Genomic DNA, 21403 nt, shown 5'->3' on the forward strand with positions numbered 1-21403 from the left:
CTGAGACCTCTTAAAGATTTTAGCTTAAAGAGGCCCAAGGGCTCCTACTGCATCCAAGACCATCTCCAGTCCTCCTGACCTATATCTCTCCACCGGGCCCAGATGGCTCCAGAAGAGAAAGTGAGATTGGTGACTTTGCACAGCCCTCCCTCTTTTAAATCCTATTTACTTTCAGGTCCATGGCATCACCTCACTGAGGTATGGGCCTCTTCCAGATGGAAGGACAAACAACAACAACAAAGACCTTAAACTCCCCAGGATAAATTCAACACTTCTAATCTCATCACCTAACTACTAACTCAAGCCTTGATTGACACAATCTCCTTTACTCTCCTCTACCATTTGACTAGAGGGCTGAAAGATGAAGCCTCCCAAAGCCTTCCTTTATAAAAGGCAGAAATTGGATTTGCAGTTTACTCCATTTTGCTATTCTGTCTGTTTTCAACTCCATGGAAAAAGGTACTCCCTGATATACCTTGTCATTCCCTTTTACATCTATCCCTTCCACACTGAGACTTTCCACATCATGGTTTTAATATATTATGGGTTGGCATAAGAAATTAAGTGGGAATTTGGGGGGAGTTTTGCAGAAGCTGCAAATGACATATGAAGCCCAGCACATGACACAGAAAAAGTTTAGAAACTCAGAAATGGGGGTAGCTAGGTGGCACAGTGAGTAGAGCACCAGTCTTGGAGTCAGGAGGACCTGAGTTCAAATTTGGCCTCAGACACTTGACACATTTACTAGCTGTGTGACCTTGGGCAAGTCACTTAACTCCAAATGCCCTGCCTTCCCCTCTGAAAAAAAAAAAGATAAAAAACAAATAGAAACTCAGACACGCATAAAATATATGTATAGTTGGTTGGTTGGTGGTTGGTTGTTGCCCTTCATTCTCAAAGAAGACAAAATGACATCACTATGAGAGAGTCAAGTTCCACTATGTCCAACTGTGGCTGATCAGACCAGTATGAGCTTAGAATATTCTAGCACAGGTTGGCCACAGATAGCCCATGTGAACATTTGGGGTATACTCTCTAAATTTGTGCATCTTGCCTTTCTTTTCAGCTATTTCAATTCTACTTTGCTCATGGAGCACAGCACCTTCTTTGATGTGGGCATGCCATGCTGAACGGTCCTATGCCAGTGTCTCCCATGTCACACAATAAATTCCAAAGTTGTTAAGAGAGGCCTTGAGAGTATCCTTGTATCGCTTCTTCTCACCACCAGGGGAATACTTGCCCTCTGTGAGCTCCCCATAAACTAGCCTTTTCGGCAAGCCTATGTTTTGCATTTGAATAATATGTCCAGCCCTTCGAGTTGTGCTCTCTGCAGTAGGGTTGGAATGCTTGGCAGTTTAGTTTGAGAAAGGACCTGTGTCTGGTATCTTCTCTTCCAGGTGTTCTTCAGAATCTTTCAAAGACGATTCAAATGGAAGTGATTCAGTTTCCTGGCATAGTATTATGTTGCATAATATTTTATCTTTTAATAGCGTAATAATTCAGACTTCTTCTCTGGTACGAAGGGAGAGTCAAAAACTTTTATGCAAACTTTCCAGATCATGGGGGCACTGTATCCTTAACTACCCCTCACCCGCTATGTGGAAGGGATAATTGTACTGTCTCCTTTCATGTGTTGTCTCCTCTCCCATTAGATTGTAAGCTTCTCGTAGACAGAGACTGACTTTCTTTTAATTAATTGTATCCCAAGTTCTTAGAAAAATGCCTGGCACATAGTAGCTGCCTAACAAATGTTGATTGTGCTAGATGGCTTGGACAGTCATCATAAGTAAGAGTGAGGTCTATCATGGAATGAACCCATCTGAGAACTATGAAGAGATGTGTGAATAAAAGGAACTAGCTCAATGAGCTAAATCTGCTCTCCCTCCCTCCTGTCCTTGGGTATGGCAGGTCTCAGCCATAAGGCCCTCAGTGGAACAGAACTGAAAAATCCTACAATAATGAGTCCCTGCAGTTTCTGAAAAAGCATAACAGTACCTCTTAGCAGCAGACTGAAGATGCCTTTTGTTGCAGAAATAGAGACCACAAAAGCTGCATTAAGCAAATAGAATGGCAACATGGATGGGACAGAGGTCCAAGACTTAGGAACCAAACTGTTTGAGCCAATCAGGAATGAGGAATGTTGAGACAGATACTATTATAGAAACTCTGCAGACTGTGGAGCTCAAGGCAGTATTACTGCCTTCTCTTTTTCTGCTAGGGATCTCTTGTGTAAGCCTCAAGCATTTCTTTTAGTCATGGGGAAAGTCTATTTGCCTTTGTTTTAACTGTATTGTTATAATCTTTTAAAGCTACAACCTTTTATCTCTTATAGTTTTTACAAATAGTTAATCATGAGCCTTTGCTAGTCTGGGTGTATTTATCATAAATGTATTCTAAAGGAGGAGGTATATGGAGTGTTCAGGGAGGACTAGCACCTCTAGTATGAAGGCTGGCTGAGCCCTTTTTGGGGTTGCTCAGCTACCTTTAATGTCTACCTTCACTTTATTTTACCTGTAGTTCTAAGAGGTTGTAACATGTGCAGCAACCACACCTCAGTAAAACTATGTTGGCAAGTGGACTAAGCCAGGTTGAGAGAATGTAGCCAAAAGTCCTGAGACCCATCAGTAAGTTAGGGCAACGTCTATCCCAAGCATGTGAAGACTTCCCCTGACAGAATGGGAGAATAAGAACAATTTGTTCCAATGTCCATGAAGACAGCTGAAGCATATGTTGCGTAGCACTTAGAGCATGGTCAGACATGGAACACACCAAGATTATCCATTGCAACCTGGACCATTGCCAGTCACCTTGACTTTGGTCTTGTCACTGGACTTCTATGACTCTGGAAGAGAGAGTGAAGCTGACAACTTTGTGCAATTCTGCCTCATTTAAATTCATTTCACTAATGTGGCTCAAAACATGACCCCGCGATACCATTTTCAAATGATCACTTTCAAATCACTTTCAAAATGAAGGACAAACAACAATTTTAAAGGAGGCAATTGAAGGGGAAGCATTTTCAGGAAAGAGAAAAAGATAGCTCCTTCACAATAAGGCTTCTCCCTCAATTACCTCAGTACAAAATTAAGATATTTTGCTAGAGTACTATTTCTGGTTAGGGTGTCAAACTTTAAAAAGTTAAAGTGAAGTATAATTCTATTGATACAACTCCCCAGGGCAGAGGAAGAATTCTAGTAAATCCATTTAGACAACGAGTCAGTAAGTATTAGAGTGAGGGGGACAGATAGTAATGGTCAAAAACTCCTTTCACCTCAACGCACCAACACTGCTAAAAACAAATATATATAATACAAAGTAGAATGTCATAAGGGGAAATCTGAGCTATTTGAAGACTGAAGGAACGTTTTAAGAGTCAAGAAGATTATATTTGCATTATTTAGGTGTCTGAAAAGTTTCCCAGAGATAGGAATGTCTCTGTACATGGACCCAATTGACAACAACCAGAATAGGTTCATGACATCTGCGTTACCCTTCCTTGGTCAACTTGGGTGCCTTTCTAGGTGGTAAGGGCAATTTTCCAAGAAGTACTAAGCCTGTGATGACACAGCCAATCAGAATTCAGATTCAATATGAATGTATTTCTGAAATGGCCGTAGTGCTGAAAATAGAGGCCTGTTTTAAAGTCTCAGATTTGAGACCATTATAAAATATACTCTGAGAATTGGTTCTGATTATTTTTAAATGGTAAAGGAGAGAGGCAAGCAAAAATTGAAGCTATGGTTTCAGGGAATCTGTGTGGCTAGGAAACCGCTGTAGCTCCAAAGCCTAGCATGTTGTGTCATAAGAACTTGCTCTATCAACATGTTACAAATGATTAGATCATTCATAAATATCACAAAGAATTATTGAATAATACATATTGAAGTTGGAAGAGATCACTCAACTCAGCCTATCATTTTCTATATGAGAAAGCTTGAGGTCTATAAAGATTAAGTGATTGTCTAAGGTTACTTGGATATTATGACAGTAAAAGTGAAACTGGAGTCATTTTGCTAGCTCCATTATTATTTTTTATGAATAACTTGGATTGTCAGTCTTATGATATAGTAGAAATAGCAGATTTGAAACAAGGCAACTTGGATGCAACTTCACACCTCTTCTACCCTATGACCTTTGACAAGCTACTTGACCAACCCTCCTTTACACAATGAAAGAGTCAGACTGGATGCCTTTGTGATCTATGATCTTATGTTCCTAACTAATTCTACCATGGCTGCCACCTCAGCAAAAAAAAAGCAATTTGAGTTTCTAGCCGAATGCAATAAAAGTTGAAATCTGTTCACTTCATAGCTTTGCCAGTTCTTTAAATATAGATGACTTCTACAAGCACTGTTGAACTGTATTAAACAAAGACCAATTTGTCTTACAATTCTGGGTTGACCAAAACATGTTTCAACGTACTTCAGGAATGACTCTATAAATTAATTTTTCTTCAAATAGAACTGCTTTAGAGAAGAAGAGCCAGCCTTTTCCTAAGATGCCTCATAGTGTGAGGAAAAAGTTTCTTCCCAGGACTCTGAAAGGTTTGGAAATTTTATGAAACCCTTGTATTTCAATAATTTTAATTGTGGTTCAAAAATATGTCAAGGATGAGATGGCAGCTGGAAAGCAGGGACTAGCATGAGCTCCCTGCCAAGTCCCTCCAAAAACCTACCAAAAAAATGGCTCTGAACCAATTCTAGAACTGCAGAACCCACCAAGTGGCCGAGGGAAGCAGGGCTCTAGCCCAGGACAGCCTGAATAGTCTCTGGGTAAGGACTATCCTACACGGAGCAGGGAGCGGAGGGGAGTGAAGCTGAGCAGAGCAGAGCCCAGCGTGAGTGGCGCAGACCAACCAGACCAGGAGCCAGGTAGAGCGTGCCCTAGCGCCCTGAATCAGTGAGCTGCAGCAGTTACCAGACTTCTCAAACCACAAACACCAAAGACAACAGAGAAGGTTAGTGGGAAAAGCTGCTGGGGACTGGGACAGAGTTTGCAGTTCAGCCACCACCCTAGGGGCAGCAGAGGTGGGGCAGCTACAGAACTACAGCTGCAGTTGCTTCCAGCCCCAGGCCCACCTGGTGGGAGGAATTAAGTGGTGGATCAGAGCAGGAGTGAAGAGCCTGCTAAAGATCTAAGTCCAGTCCGGGCTGGGGGTTCTTGGGGAAGGAGGAGTGCTGGTGTGGCAGTGTATCTGCCCAAGCTTGGAACATAGAACTCTTTAGTCTACAAGCAGTCATACCCCACCGAAAAACTCAAGGGTCAAGTAAGTTGGCCGGGAACATGGCCGGGCAGTGAAAGCACACCCAGATTCAGTCTCAGACTTTGGATTCTTTCTTTGGTGACAAAGAAGACCAAAACATAGAGCCAGAAGAAGTCAACAAAGTTATAGAGCCTACAACAAAAACTTCCAAGAAAAACACGAACTGGTCTCAGGCCATGGAAGAGCTCAAAAGGGATTGGAAAATTAAGTTAGAGAAGTAGAGGAAAAATTGGGAAGAGAAATGAGAAGGATGCAAGAAAACCATGAAAAACAAGTCAATGACTTGCTAAAGGAGACCCAAAAAAAAACTGAAGAAAACAACACCTTAAAAAATAGACTCACTCAAATGGCAAAAGAGCTCCAAAAAGCCAATGAGGAGAAGAATGCCTTGAAAGGCAGAATTAGCCAAATGGAAAAGGAGGTCCAAAAGACCACTGAAGAAAATAATACCTTAAAAATTAGATTGGAGCAAGTGGAAGCTAGTGACTTGATGAGAAATCAAGATATTATAAAACAGAACCAAAGGAATGAAAAAATGGAAGACAATGTGAAATATCTCCTTGGAAAAACCACTGACCAGGAAAATAGATCCAGGAGAGATAATTTAAAAATTATTGGACTACCTGAAAGCCATGATCAAAAAAAGAGCCTAGATATCATCTTTCAAGAAATTATCAAAGAGAACCGCCCTGATATTCTAGAGCCACAGGACAAAATAGAAATTGAAAGAATCCACATATCGCCTCCTCAAATAGATCCCAAAAAGAAATCTCCTAAGAATATTGTCACAAAATTCCAGAGTTTCCAGGTCAAGGAGAAAATACTGTAAGCAGCCAGAAAGAAACAATTTGAGTATTGTGGAATCACAATCAGAATAACCCAAGATCTAGCAGCTTCTACCTTAAGAGATCAAAGGGCTTGGAATACAATATTCTGGAGGTCAATGGATCTAGGATTAAAACCAAGAATCACCTACCCAGCTAAACTGAGTATCATGCTCCAAGGCAAAATATGGATTTTCAATAAAATAGAGGACTTTCAAGCTTTCTCAGTGAAAAGACCAGAGCTGAATAGAAAATTTGACTTTCAAACACAAGAATCAAGAGAAGCATGAAAAGGTAATCAAGAAAAAGAACAAGAAAAAGAAATTGCAAGGAACTTACTAAAGGTGAACTGTTTTGTTGACATTCCTACATGGAAAGATGACGAGTATGATTCATGAGACCTCAGTATTAGGGTAGCTGAAGGGAATATGCATGTATGTATGTATGTATGTGTACGTATGTGTATATATATATATATGTTTATGTGAGTGTGTATGTATGTATATGTGTATGTATATATATATATATATATATAGAGAGAGAGAGAGAGAGAGAGAGAGAGAGAGAGAGAGAGATAGCAGGCACAGGGTGAGTTGAAGATGAATAATGGATGAGAGAGGAATATATTGAGAGAGGGAGATAGGGAGAGATAGAATGGGGTAAATTATCTCACATAAAAGTGGCAAGAAAAAGCAGTTCTGTAGGACAGAAGAGAAGGCAGGTGAGGGGGAATGAGTGAATCTTGCCCTCATCAGATTTGACCTGAAGAGGGAATACCATACATACTCAATTGGGTATCTTACCCCACAGGAAAGAAGGAGGAAGAAGATAAAAAAGGGGGGGATGATAGAAGGGAGGGCAGATGGGGGTGCAGGTAATCAAAAACAAACACTTTTGAAAAGGGACAGGGTCAAGGGAGAAAATTCAATAAAGGGGGATAGGTTAGGAAGAAGCAAAATATAGTTAGTCTTGAGTATTGTGGAAGGATTATACATAATGATACGCATGTGGCCCATGTTGAATTGCTTGACTTCTTAGGGAGGGTAGGTGGGAAGGGAAGAGGAGAGAGAATTTGGAACTCAAAGTTTTAAAAAATAGATGTTCAAAAACAAAAACAACAAAGTTTTTGCATGCAACTGGAAAATAAGATACACAGGCAATGGGGCATAGAAATTTATCTTGCCCTACAAGAAAGGAAGGGAAAAGGGGATGGGAGGGGAGTGGGATGACAGAAGGGAGTGCTGACTAGGGAATAGGGCAACCAGAATATATGCCATCTTGGAGTGGGGGGGGTGTAAAAATGGGGAGAAAATTTGTAATTCAAACTCCTGTGAAAATCAATGCTGAAAACTAAATATATTAAATAAAAAAAAAAAAGGAAGAAAAAAAAATATGTCAAGGAAAATCCACTTCCAGTCTAGCTCATGTCCTTTAGGCTTAACGCTACTCCTGCACACAAAACACATGCACACAAACACACACACACACACACACACACGCGCGCGCGCACACACACACACACACACATGCACACATACACACACAATCCCTTTTGATTTGATTTGATATCTCCATAAGCCATATTAAGATGTATTTTTCCGGTACTACATAGAGTATATTTTTTGATTCCAGAGCCAAAAGGAGTCAATGGAGAGAAAAAGACAGTCTTCTTCTATATATAAAAAGGAGTTTCAGAGCGTGATGAAGATCCCAGGTGAAATTTTTCAATAGGTAAAGAAGAGGGAAGTTAAGTGAATGATACAGTGTGCCCCAAAAGTTGCATTGCAGGCTTAGATTTAGTACCTTAAGGTCTTTTGGGACACCCTGTATATTGAGAGGGAGTCCTGGTAGTGCTTAAAATATCCATAGAAGTGCACTAAGAGTTTGGCCAACAATTCTTAGTTATCTAGGCTAGATCATTGTCAGGAGTAGAAGATTAGCTTGCTTATTTATTATTCTCAGTAGATAAATAGATATATGATAGACAGATAATATATCTATACTATATTACTATGTACACTATACTCAGTATATTTGCTCAGTTTATCCAGAAATTAAAAACCATTGATTAGAGAACACAATATGTTATATAATAAAAACAGCTAAATTAAATACAATCAAGTATCAAAATGTTTGATACAGGTCATGATTGGGACAAATTTTCCAGCACAAGAGAGAGTGCAATTGGCTGAAGTTATCAGGAAATGCTTGCCATGGAATAGAAGAGTTACAAAATAGATTAAGAGTTAGTATGCCTTCCAATACAAAGCTTATATCCCTTTTTTTTACCCCAGTGCAACCCATAATTTAAAGGATAGACTACTCCTTTCACAGTTCATATCACAAAGATGGGACAGGAGGATTCCTAAAAGGTAAAGACTATGCATAATTAATTCATATCACAGAGCACTGAGTTTGGCACAGTCCATGAATGTACTTACTGAATATTATTGTAAAATGAAGAGGTGGAGGGCAGAGACAAGATGGCAGATTAGAAGCAGCAACACAGCTGAATTGTCCCAACATTCTCCTACAAAAAAAAAACATTAAAGTAACACCTCAAATAATATTTTGAAGAGTAGAGCCAAAAAAAAAGACAGGGGGAAACATTTTTCCAACCTAAAAAAAATTAGGACATCACCAGGGTGAAGAGCTGTTCCAAGTACACACAGGGAAGCAGCAACAGCTCAGCCCAGAGACAATAAAAGTCAGACAACTGGTCAGAAAGAGATTACATGAGACATTTTGATAGCACTGGGTACAATTGGCAGGGATTGTCATCTCTACTGTCCATACCCAGTTCTGGGCCGCAGTTCCAAGGTAGATAAAAGTCACAAGGGATTCAGGGCCCTGACCACACTAGCAAGGAGAGAGGAATACTAGCAAGGCAGCTTCAGGAGAGCAGGGAACCTGGTCACAGTTCCAAAGACAAAAGGAGTACTAGTGCTTATAGCTGTAAGGGGCAAGGGCCCTTCCTGGGTAAAGACCAGAGCACAGACTCAGAGAACAATAACTATACCTCTCCTCAGATCACACCAATTTGGAAGCACCAAAGCTTGCAGATCCCCAGAACTACCTCCAACAACAGAAGCACTTCCCCAAAAATATCACCCAGAAGCTTGGAAGAATGCCACTCCACACAAAGGTGGGTAGAGCCAAACTTTTAACATAAAGTCCAAAGTCAAGAAAAAGGCTGGAAAAAGTGAGCAAACAATAGCAAGAAAAATAATTTGACCATAAAAAGCTAGAACAGTGCCAGAGAAGACAAACTCAGAGGACACTAATGTAAAAACAGCTACAAGCAAAACCTCAAAAAATGCTAATTGGATAAAAGGTCAACAAGAATTATTGGAAGAATTAATGAAAGAGATGAGTGGCAGAGGGAAAAAATGGGGAAAGAAATGAGAGTGATACAAGAAAATCATTGATAAAAAGACATTAAAAATACTGAAGAAAATAACACCTGAAAAATAGAATTGACCTAATGGTAAAAGAGGCATAAAAATTCACAGAAGAAAAGAACTCTTTAAAAAAACAGAAATGGCCAAGTGGAAAAATAGGCATAAAATCTCATTGGGGAAAATAATTACTTAAAAATAAGAATTAGAGAAGTGGAAATTAATGACTTCCACAAGACACCAAGAAACAAAAAAACAAAATCAAAAGAATGAAAAAATAGAAGAAAATGTGAAATGGTTCATTGGAAAACCAGCTGACCTGGAAAAGAGACCAAGAAGAGATAATTTTAGAACTACTGGACTACATGAAAGCCATGATCAAAAGAAGAGCCTGGACATCATCTTTGAAGAGATTATCAAGGAAAACTGCCCCAACATCTTAGATCCAGAGGGTAAAATAGAACTAAAAAAAAAAATCCACTGATCATCTTCTAAAAAGATCCCAAAATGCAAACTCCCAAGAATATTCTTGCTAAGTTTCAGAACTCCCAGGTGAAGGAGAAAATATTGCAAGCAGCCAGAAAGAAATCAATTCAAGTGTCATGGAACCATAGTCACAGTCAAACACAAGATTTAGCAGTTTTCACACTAAAAGAGTGGAGGGCTTCAAATGTGTATTCTGGCAGTCAAAGGAGCTAGAATTACAACCAAGTAAAACCTACCCAGCAAAACTGAGTATGATCCTTCAGGCGGAAAATTGACCATTTAATGAAATAGAGGATGTCCTAGCACTCTTGATGAAAAGACCAGAGCCTGCCTATCAGAAATAAAAATACTAGAGGGGAAGAGGAAAAATTAGGTACACTAATGAATCATTGATGGAGTAGTGAACTGGTCCAACTGTTCTGGACAACCATTTGGAACTATACCCAAAGGGCTATAAAACTGTGCATACCCTTTGATCGAGCAATACCACTACTAGATCTGTACCCCAGAGATCAAAGATAAAGAAAAAAGGACCTGTATGTAGAAAAAATATTCATCTCAGCTTCTTTTTTGTGGTAGCAAAGAACTGGAAATCAAGAGGATGCTCATCAACTGGGGAGTGACTGAACAAGTTGTAGTATATGATTGTGATGGAATACTATTGTACTAAAAGAAATTATGGGGGTGAGGGGTTTCAGAAAAAAAAATATGGCAAGACCTATATGAGATGATGCAAAGTAATGAGGAGAAACTGTGAAAGAGTTGGCTACTTTGATCAGTACAATGATCCAAGACAATTCAAAAAAAATCCATAATGAAAAAATGCTATCCACTTCCAGAGAGAGAACAGATGAACTCTGAGTTCAAACTGATGTATAATTTTCTCACTTTTTGCTTTTTTTGAAATACAGGGAAATATGTGTTGAATGATTTCACATATATGAATAATATTATTTTGCTTTCCTCGTCAGTGGATGGGGAAGGGTTGGAAAGGAGGAAGAGAATTTGGAACTCAAAATTTAAAAAGAAAAAAATGTTTAAAATAAACATTTTTTAAAAAAAAAAGAAAAATGAAGAGGGTAAAGAAGCAGGCAGGGTGGCTATACCAGATGCTGAGGGCCATTAGAAGGAGTGAGTTGTTTGGGAACTATCTCTACTTATATATTACTGAATTAGACCTACAAGATTTCAAGGACACAATTTCAAAGACATGACGAAAACCATTATTACTACCAACCAAAAGAGGATAACTGAAAAATATAACTCTGGCTGTTACCATGACATCCTCATTATTATTGCTTTTCAGTAACATTTTAAGCCATAGTTCTCTGAGAGTGTTTCCTGCATTACTTCATAAATTGCAGGCCATCAAAGAAAGCATGTGCTCAACCCTCAGAGATATTTGGAACATAAGAGCTACCAGAGAAGCACAGCAGCACCAGCAGGCCCTATAGGGACATAACAACTAGTGCCATGGCTAGGAAATAAGTACCTGAGCCGGAGATCTCAAGTTCAGCAACTCCTAAATCAACCCAGGGCTGAAATTTTGAAAAGAAACCAAGAGGCCCTAGAGCAAGACAATTAGAGGAATAATGCTACACCTGCCTCTTAGCCCTGGGATATTCTATCCTGGTTCTCCATGACCTAGTTCTTAATTAAGAACCAGAGTCTGAGTTATGTATTTGTGTCTAATGCCAATTGCAAAGGATTCTTTATAGCTATGTCCCTGTCATAGAGCCAGATCTGAGTATGGGGCTGTATTCCTATTCACAGATTCACAGAGAAATTTATTGGTATGTATTGGTTAAATCCAGGCCAAAATCTTTTGAAAAAAAAGAGTCCCATTAAATAATAACTAAAGCTATCTTTTGTATAGCGCTTACTAAGTGTCATGCACTGGGCTAAGTGAATTAATTATCATCCCATTTTGTCCTCACAACAATCCTGGGAGGCAGGTGCTACTATTATCCGCATTTCATAGATGAGGAAATTAAAGTAAACAGGTGATGTTCTGAGGGTCACACAGTTAGTAAGTGTCTGAGGCCAGACTTAAACTCAGGTCTGCCTCTAGGACTTCCTTGAGTCTTTCAGGACTCAAGGCCCAGTTCTCTATTCACTACTCCAAGGAGGTTTACGTGCTCAACTCTGTGGGAGGGAATAGCAAAGAAGCAGAAGACACGGTGGCTATTTTCCAATACCTTACAATCTAATTAGGGATCCAAGACATGGTACACACACTAAACAAAACAATATACAGCAAAATGCTATTATAATTAAATAATGTGTGTGAAAACTCTTTGCAAACTGTGCACCACTAAATCAGTGAAAAGTGTTAGTGGCAATAGTAATAAATGTTCACATAAATGAGATGGATGCATGCTATCAGAAGTCTGAGAAGGAAGTGATCAATATGAACTAAAAAAGCCACAGAAAACTTCACGGAAAGAAGGGTTTGAACTCAATCTTAAGGACCAATAGAATTTAGATCAACTTTAAGGAGAGAAAGAAAGTACAAATAGAATTAGAAGTTAGTATGGTGTGCTCATGGAACAGATTGTGATTATAATAGTAATACTAGCTCCCATTTTACATAGCACTTTTAAACTATGCAAAATATTTTTCATGCAACAAGATTTCATTGGGATTATTTTTTTAAACTGTTCGTATAACCATTATTATGCCTGTTTTACACACATTAAAACTGAGGTGATCAAAAACTCAAAAGTGGCTGAGCCGGGACTCAAACCCAGTTCTTCTGACTTGATCCCTTTAGGTGTTTAATGGGAAGAGATGAGCCTGACAAGAACAGAGTGTTCATGGAGAATAAAAATTAAATATAAATTTGGGTTGTTCAGACGAACCCAAATCATGGACAGCCTTAAATGGCAAACGGTGGAGCTAGAATCATATCTGATAGCCAGCAGTTATTGGGGCTTTTTTATATGAATAAAATAAACCTAACAAATGGAGTGTTTGAAAAGCATACTAAAAAAAAATTCCCAAGATCCAAACTACTAGACAACTATAGCTTAGTTTAAGAAAAAAAAAGTACCAGAAGGCATGGATTGAAAGTATCAGCTATGTAACCTTGGGCAAGTCACTTAATCTCTGTGAGCCTCAGTTTCCCCAAGTGTAAAAAGAGAAAATTGGCCTAGATGACATACAAGATCCCTTCCAGTTGCTAATCTATAATCCCCTAATTGCAAAGATATATGTAAATGTCAGTGATTATTTTTATTATTATTCCCACTAACATTTTGAAAATGTGAAAAGTGAAAGTTACCTTAAAAATCACTAGGCAGATGCTCATGTGCTCTCTAGAATAATCTGATCCAGAGGATGCTTATTTCTTCATAATGTGAAATTCTACTTTTCTTTCCAAAGGAAACATCTAGCAAAAACTTGCCTAAACTCAAATTACACTATTGGCCACGGCAATATTTGGGGAATAATGATGATAATAATAGTTGACATTTATACAGAATTTTAAGGTTTGCAAAGCCTCTACATATGTTTTTCTCATTTGATCCTCACAAGAGCTGTGCGAGGCAGGTTAAAAAATAGATTGTAGCTAATAGGAGCTGCAGGTGGAAGGAGTCGGTTATTGGGGGCAGTCTATGAAGTAAAATGGCATCATCTAATTTATCACCAGTAATAGCTCTTAGGAGAGGAGAGCAAATAGTACAAAAGAACTGCATTATGTGGAATGTTTTGCTTCACAGAATGCTTTGGCTCATTTTCTTGCTGCCTGAGTATGCTGCAAATGAGAAAGCGCCAAGCTGACAACTTTGCTTCTGATTTATAGGAAAGGTCAGTTAATCCCAAGTAGGCATTTTTCTAAATATCAAGATCTCCCCCTATGTGTTTCCTCAGTTTAGCTAAAGATCATAGAAAGGTAGTACCAGCAACACTGTCAGGGTTAGAGAAAAAGATGTAATGTTTTAATGGCTTCTGTTCAATAGTTTACCTTTCATACACCTCAGGGTCATTCAGGTCATTTATCTGCAGCATTTGCCCTGCTGCCATAAAAGGTAACCCTTTCTAACAATATTAGCTCAAATTTAAATATACCAGAAATGTATTTTATATGCATGTAGCTATGAGTGCAGATAATAAAGTACTAAATACAATGTATATTAATAATAGTATTAATGTGATGGAATAGTCAAAGAAAGACACTGGACTGTGCGAACTACAACATGGGGATACTATGAAAAGACTGCCCTTTTTACTATCATTACTGACTTCCAAATCTGAAAATATTGGCACATCATCTTTGTACATGTTAAAAATACTAGAATCTAGAAATGCCATACAAAGCAAGTCATATTAATTGCATATAATGGGCACTGTCAGCTTGCTAATACCCAAGGACATGATTTGCAATTACACACTACCTGAAGGGCAGAAAATAACAGAGGGAGAGATTCAATACAATTATCATCCTTAGAGCAGATGGGGGGAGGCTAGCTAGGAGAGATTACATCACCTCCACTGGTGTTAGGAAATAAATGGAGCAGAAGCAGAGATATTTACATGTGTTAGAGCAAACATGTGTCAACAGGCACATAGTATATAATTTTTTAAAAAAACTTCCTTTTGCCCTCCAAAAAAATCCCCGAAGTGTCTAAAACCTAACATTCCATAACATTTTCTATATTAAAATAGTATATCACACCTGCCAAGGGATGAAGGTGAAAGTAGAAGGTCACTGGAGATCTTTGCCGTTATTTTATTCTTTGCCAAGTAGCAAAGTTATACAAAGAGTAGCATCCTCAGGTAAGAGCATTATGTGAGGAATTGGCCTCCTGGTTTGATCAGAATGGATTTCTGAAGCACTAGCAAAGATCACATAGAGGTCACTACACACAGGCTTGCCTCTGTCACTCATCAAATAGAAGGACTGCAAACTTACTCCATGGAACCCCAATGTGTCTGCAGCTGAATTCATCTCTATTCATCATTATTCCTAATTCAGGGTCTTATGGTGAATTTTCAATTCTAATGAATATTCTTATATAGTATTGAACTGAATCAATTTTAAAGCCAAATTTTATGACAGTGTTTCACAAAACAATGCTTTACTCCTCTCAAATATCTTCAGTCTCCTGCACCCTTTATCCTATTCCATCAAATGAGTTATTCTCTTTAATCCTGCTGAAAATACTATTTATAACATAAGGGACCTGCCCTGAAAGGAATTTTGTCTTTTACAATAAGTGGTTATAGATTCCTTTTTAATATCAGTTTTGAAAGTCTATTAATTTGGGATACCATTTGATCTTGTCCTTTTTAGAGTCATTTTATATTGTATCCACCATTAATGATGCCATTCTTCTGGTAACATGCCCCAGTCCAACTAAGTATCTTTCAGATGTTGGATTTGTGATAATGAAGATACTCACAGGATTTTTACACAGTTTCAAGCAACAGCAGTTAACAAGAATCACAAGTCTAAGGCCAGTCAGTTAACAGCATTAAGAAATGGCCCAGTTAAGTGCAATGAATCATGGGAAAACATTAATGTTTGGCCGATAACAAGGAGAATCAGATGTCAGCCAACTAGATTTGTGTGTGAGATCACACCTGAGGTACATCATGCGTCTATAGAGAAAAACAAGTAACACCAGTGTGAGGGCCAGATGTGGGATATACTCACAGAGAGACAATTCCAAGAATGCATTAAAGAGTCAGGCTGATGAAGGTGCAGTACAATTCTGAGAAGCAGGAGATCGGATACCCATGAGAGAACAGAAACAGTTGTTGGAAGAAAGTAACAAAGCTTCTACTGCCATATTCTCTGGACCACTACGTTTGACCACTATAAACTATGAATTTTTAACTATTACTACAGTAAACGTTGAGTGTGCTAGTTCACAGAATCATAGAATTTTAAAACAGGAAGCTCAATATCTTCATTTTACAGAAATAAAAACTGAGACCCAGAGATGCAGGATGACTTGTCCAAAGTCACTCATCTGGTAATGCTAACATTCTAGAATTTCAGTTCCTTGTACCTTTACTGCATATATTTATGCTTCCAGATGCTATTTTTTCTAATTTTATTTTTGCCAGCTGCTAATTTATAAATGGGGGAGCTAGGTGCTCATTGGATGGAGCACTGAGTCTGGAGTCAGGAATGCTCATCTTTCTGAGCTCAAATGTGACCTCAAATACATACTACCTGTGTGACCTTGGGCAAGCCACTTAACCCTTTTTGCCTCATTTTCTTCATCTGAAAATGAACTGGAGGAGGAAATGGTAAACTACTCCAGTATCTTTACCAAGAAAGCCCCAAAGGGAGTCATAAAGTGTCAAACATGACTGAAAAAGACTGAACACCATCAATTTATAAATATCTTTTTTTCAAAATATCAGAAATGGAATGGATTGTGAATGCCATCAACTCTATCACATCTTCCCTAAACATAAATCCCATCTGCATCTTACTCCAAAAGTAGTCATCTAGGTTTTGTCTGAATATCTACAATAAGAGAGAAACGATTACCTCCAATAGCAAGCTATTGCATTTCTGAATAGCTCATATATTGGGAAATTTTTCATTTATGTCAAGCCTAAGTATGCATCTTTGAAACATCCAACCACTGTTTCTGTTATACCTTCTGGGACCAATCAGGATAAATCTAACAATCCCACATCCATGTGACGATCCTTCAAATATTGGAAAACAGCTATCAGGTACCACTTAAGTCTTCTATTGTGTGGGCTAAATTTCCCTATTTCCTTCACATAATCCTCAAACAGTATAAGCTTAAAGCCCATCACTATACTGTGTGCCTTCCTCAAATTGCTCAGTAGTTAATCAATGTTCAGATTTACCAACGTTCCAATTCATGAGTTAATTGTTTCAACCAATTTATATTATAATTCATTCCAGAAATATCTTAACTATCTATCTTATAGCTTATACATATATCCTAAAAAAACCAAACCATCCTAATAAGATTCTACCTGATGAGCTATTCGATACACAATCTAGTATCTCTTTTCATTGAATTCAGTCCTTAAAGGGATTCCAATATTTTGGTGACACAACTCACTGCCTACCAAAGTTCTGCTCCATCTATGAAAAATAAGGTGTAGAAAATTATATCATGCTGACTAAGAGCAAGGATAGAGTTAGGTATCCAATCAGTGAGTTGAAAATATGAAAATTTGTACATTAAGATTCCAGAGGAGAATACACACATATCTATACACCGGGATTTTTTTGGTGTTTTTTAATGGGCAAAAAGTTAGCATTAGTTAGAAGCAGTTAAGTGGCAGAATGAATAGACTGAATGAATAGATGAATGACTCAGGTCATGAAGACCTGAGTTCAAATCTAGACTCAGAGACTTACTAGCTCTGTGACCCTGGGCAAGTCACTTAAATTCTCTCATTCTCAGTTTCCCCATTTCTAAAACAAGGATAATAATAGCACCTATCTCACAAGGTTATTGTCAGGATCCAATGGGTTAATATACAGATATGTTTCACAAAGTGATATATATGTATATGTGTGTGTGTGTGTGTGTGTGTGTGTGTGTGTGTGTGTATGCTAGCTATCATGATCATCAAGTTCATCAGCATTATTATGATCTTGCCCCTTCTCCTCACATTCTCTTTATATAGTCTATGGTCTAGAAAAAGTGGCATTCTTTCTTTTCCTTATACAAAGCATTCCATCTCCTGTCCCTACTAGCCTTCAAGGGTCTAACCTCAATGCTTGTGATGGCCTCTGTCCTCATCTTCACCTCTTGGAATTCCTAGCTTCCATCAAAGATCAACCTTCTTCACGAAGCCTTTCCTGATAAATGGCATAGCCCAAATGTTAATTTCTCATGCCATTACCTTTTATGTACCTTGTGCATGTTTTAAATATATTTATTTATATGTATACATATGGGTTTTCCCTAAGAGAATACAAGCTATTTGAGGGCAAAGACTGTTTCTTTTATATTTGCATCCTCTGTCAATAAGTGCATAATAAATGTTTTTGATTGATTGATGCAAATTGTATAGCAAATGACAATTCCAAAAAAGAAAATAAATACAGAGGGAAATGGGGGTGAGGAATAAACATTTATATAGTGCCTAGTATGTGCCAGGTAGTGCACTAAGCACATTTATAGGGACTATCTCCTTTGATCCTCACAACAACCCTGCAAAGCTGGTGCTATTAATACCCTAATGTACAATTCTTAAAGAGAGACAGAGACAGACACACAGACAGAGACAGTGAGAAAGAGAGAAAGAAAGAGACAGAAGAGAGAGAGAGAGAAAGAGAGCAAGAGAGACAGACAGAAAGACACAGAGAGAAAGAGAGACAGAGAGAGAGAGAGAGGGAGAAGGAGAGGGAGAGAGAGAGAGAGACAGAGAGACAGAGAGAGACAGAGAGAGACAGAAATAGGTGACTTACCCAGTGTCACACAACTAGTAAATCTGAAGCTGGAGCTGGATTTGAATTCAGGCTCTCCTGACTTTAGGCCCAGAATTTTATCCACTGTATTACTGACTGTTTAAGGTTAATGTTTGTTAGAATTGCTTTATAACATTGGTAGGACTTTCTGGACATATTTTTAAAGTACAAAACCAATGACATTAACAATGACAATAACAAAAATAACCTTTTTTCCATCAAAGGATACCTCTTTTCAGCTACCTGTAATATTACTTTTTACAACTTGACTTACAAATTAGGATACAAGAATGCGATTTGTAACCTATGCACTTATTCTTTCTCACTGAGATGATCTTCTCTCATACATTCCCCAGAGAAAAATGGCTTAAAGTGCCTACCAGGATGGAGGAAACCAGACAGGTAGAGAAGTATTATGCCCACACTTTTAGTGATAAAAGCTAGCCTGTGGGTATAGTGGGAAAGCCAAACTGCGGAGGGATAGGATGTTAATGGGACTCATACTCTAACTTAGAACATCAGCACAGGTCACTCAAGTCGGTACTCATCAGGAGTCAATTTAGGAAACATAAATCTTGATAAAATTATTTTCTGTCTTTAAGGCATCAGAAGGAGATGTGGAAGCCAGCAATTAAACCTCTGGAATATTCAACAAGTAGATTCTGTTGTTATCTTTTCTCTTTTTTCTTTCTTTTCTTTTTTAATTAACAAAAATCTATGTTGTCTCCCTCCCACCACTGCCCATTGGAAAAAAAGAAAGACAAAAACACAACCCTTGCAACAACTAAGGATAATCCATATGTCAAGTAAATAACCATGGACATATCTGGCTATATCTGTCTGAATTATTTGGTCTGAACAGTTTATTATAGGATAGTTTTTTCTGGTGATTTTACATCTTTGTGATGCCAATTAAATAAAAGGAATGAAAATGTAAAATGAAAATATCGGCCCCTGCTGAGTTTAATCTCATTAGTGCAAAGTCAAATAATTAGTCCTAAAAAAGACTCTAACAGTCTGGTAAGACAGCATTAAACTTGCAAGTGTCTTTGCCTACACATTAAGCTAATGAATCACAATTGTTCACTGTAGCCTAGAAACCTTAGGCATTCTTGAGGTAAAGGGCAGAGAAATTATCATTGCCAGTTCTGACCCACTTATTATCACTCTCCATAGGAACATCTGTGAGACTACCATGCATGACACATCAGAATCTTAAATCCACAATATAAAATTATCGTGTCACAGCTTTTAAGGACAAATGTCATGCATACCTGAATTGAGTTATGAAATCGAGTATACATATATTTTATACCAGCCTGATGGTTTACATACCTTCAGACATCCACCTCTTCTCTTTCAGATTAATTCAAATTAATCAGTTAAATTCGGCATGAATTGCTTTAAGAATTAAGTAGTTCTTGATGAAAAAGTAAGAAAGAAAAAAATAACAAAGAAAGAATGGTTTTGTCCAAATTAACCCTTGAAGTGATTTAAGATAAAGGGTTTGAACAGATCTGGGAAATACCAGCAGAACGCTAGCCAATAGCTATGCCTCTGGTTTAATATCATATTTTCAGTTTCTGTATGAAGAGTGTAAAATGCAGTCAATTTTAAAAGTTCTTCTTATGCATTTTGTTCTTTACAATAGTCATTTCCCTATATGTAACCTCCAACCCCCTTTCCCGCAATCAAATCTTTATAATTAAAAAAAAAGTTAAACAAAATTAGTCAAGAAAATGGTCCCATCTGAAGCAAGTCAATTTAAAAACAACTCACTCTGCAAAAAGTAGCCAGCTCTGCAAAAATGTATATTCAAGGTAGATTTCTTTCAATAATACATTTTTATAACTGCATCTGTCATCTATGACAAATGAATTAAAATTAAAAATAAACTGAAGGGCAACACCCGTATCAACAAAAGTTTTTAAAAATGGAATGTTCGGCAGGCTGAAATAGCTTTGAAACAATGACTTGGGTACAAGAAATGGTGAAAAATACATTATTGAGCACATTTATGACCAGAAAGGGAAGTGGGTCAGTCTTGAAACAAGAAGGAAAGAAGAGCAGACTGAATGGTATCGATTCTCTTGAGATATTTAAAGGAACAAGAGCAAGACTTACAGCACATTAAGTAGATTCTGATAGGAGATTTATAGAAAACTACAGGCAAGAATTCAGGATGAGAAGGCATGAAGAGTTTTCCTTTGCATTTGATTAAGGAAAATCCACACAACTGAAATCCCAGATTGACCAAAAGTAACAGTTTATCCTGTAAGAACAAGAAAATAGGTGTTATAACAATATTGCAGAACAGGAAACTGATAGAACAAATATGAGTTGGGTAACTTTTCCAAGATTACAAAGACACATAGTGGTGGAGGCAGTCTTAGGAGTGCAGGTATACGAATTCTCTATACTTAACTTTCATGATTGGATGACTTTGAAGTCATAGAACACCCATTCAAATTAGACCTATGTGGTCTTGGACAATTTATATGACCACACTTACCCCACTCACAATTATACATACACTTCACTCTTCTCACCAGACCCCTCACCCATCTCTCACAAAAATGCACCAAGTGTCACATGTCACACATGTGCCACACACACATGCCTGTCACACACAGGGAGCAGTGCTGCTACTCCCATCCCTACAAGGACACAGGCTTGCTCCTCTCCTACCTTCTTCTGCCCTGCCTAGCAATCCTCACCCCCACCCTGTCCCCACCTGAGCACCTGTTTTAACAACCCAGCTAGCAGCTTCGATGGGGGGCGTAAGATCCCTCCCCTGCTGCCAGGACCCAGGAGGCTGCCGGGACCCAGGAGGCTGCCGGGAAAGCACAGGTTCTTTTTATCTGCTTAAACAAGGAAAGCACGGTGAAGGGGCTGACCAGCTTACTTTAATCCAGCATTCAGTTAGCATACAGACAACATTCATTTAGTTCGGGGGAAAACGCCAGCATTCAGTTAGCATTCAGTTAGTTCAGGGGAGCATACAGACAAG

Source organism: Trichosurus vulpecula, chromosome 1 (assembly GCF_011100635.1).
Source record: "Trichosurus vulpecula isolate mTriVul1 chromosome 1, mTriVul1.pri, whole genome shotgun sequence".
NCBI classification, from domain to species: Eukaryota; Metazoa; Chordata; class Mammalia; order Diprotodontia; family Phalangeridae; genus Trichosurus; species Trichosurus vulpecula.